The sequence below is a fragment of the Chinchilla lanigera genome, unplaced genomic scaffold (assembly GCF_000276665.1).
Source record: "Chinchilla lanigera isolate Chin_1 unplaced genomic scaffold, ChiLan1.0 scaffold00107, whole genome shotgun sequence".
Lineage (NCBI taxonomy): Eukaryota > Metazoa > Chordata > Mammalia > Rodentia > Chinchillidae > Chinchilla > Chinchilla lanigera.
This window is the reverse complement of record NW_004955508.1, coordinates 3935182-3936708: the sequence shown is the minus strand read 5'-3', so window position 1 is coordinate 3936708 and position 1527 is coordinate 3935182.

Sequence of the window (1527 nt, the reverse complement as noted above, 5' to 3'; positions counted from 1 at the left end):
GGAATCAAACTCAGGACCTTGTGCTTGCCAAGCAGGCGCTTGTGCCACTGAGCTATATCCCCGGCCCAGTATTCTGTAAGTTTGGTTGGGTATTTTAAGCAATATGCTATAAATTGCTTACATATGAAATTACATCTGCCATCTGCCATCAGTTCCTCACTTTGCTGAAACTTGGAATCACTTAGGGATCTTTTAAAAATACTAATGCTTGGGGCTGGGGATATAGCTCAGTGGTGTAAGTGCCTGCCTGGCAAGCGCAAGGTCGTGAGTCCGATCCCCGGTACCGCAAAAAAGAAAAAAATACTAATGCTTGCTTCCTACCCATATATGTTCTGATCCATATCCCACATACAGGGTACAGTCTGGCCATTTAGATTTGCCAAAGCTCCCCAGGAGACTGTAACATATAGCAAAGTTTCATAGGTACTGCCCTATGTATTTATATGTTATTGCATATGGGTCTAGTGTTAGCTCTGCAGTACTGTAATAAAATACCTGAGGTAATCAACTTAAGAAGAGAAAATGTATGGCCAGGGATTTAGCTCAGTGGCACAGCACCTGCCTGGCAAGAGTGAGATCCTGAGTTGGATTCCTGGTACACTTCCCCAAAAGAAAAACAAGAGAAAATGCTTATTTTGGCACACAGTTTTGGAAGTTGGATGCAGGGCGTCTGGGTGCTTGTGAGGCAGGACATTATGGTGGGATTGCATGGCAGAGAAAGCTCTCACCTCATGGCTGCTGGGAAGCAAAGAGTGAGGAAGAGGAGGGGCCTGGGCCTCCTTATCCCCCAATGACCTCATTTTCTTTCCTTAGGCCCTGCCTCCTAAATGTTCCCCCACCTCCTGAGATTGCCACAACCTGAGGAACAGGCTTTCCACATATTGGCCTTGGGCCAGAGATATAGCTCAGTGGCATAAGCGCTTGCCTGGCAAACCTGAGGTCATGAGTTCGATTCCCAGTACCAAAAAAAAATACTGGCCTTGACAGGGCCCTCACCTGTGCCATAGCAGCTCCTTATTTTGGTTGCTCAAAACTTCAACCATACATCTGTACAGCAATTTTTCAGATATTAAAAAGTACCTGCAATTCCCAGTACAAAAATAAATAAATAAAAAATATGTGGTTTTGGCAACTGCAGTATAAATGGACCTGGAGAGTATCTGCATTCCTCTTAGAGACTCTCTTGGCCCTTTACCTTGTAGTTCATCACACATGTCATAGAACACAGACCTCTTGGCTAGTTTGAGGTCTGAGGAGGTACATGGCATTGAACGAATGCTGGTCCTCACTTCAAGCGCCCAGCCAGCTCTGTACTGTAGAGTTGGCGCTTCTCAAAAGCACAGCCAAAGTGAGAGTTCTAAGGCTGAAAAATATATTTGGGACACAAATATAAATCTGGGTAATAGCTAAAAAAAAAAAAAAAAAGGTATAGCCATTTGATTCTTGACAAAGGAAAAGGCAGCCTCTTCTACAAATGGTGCTGGGAAAACTGGACATCCGTGTGCAGAAGATTGAAACTAGATCCCT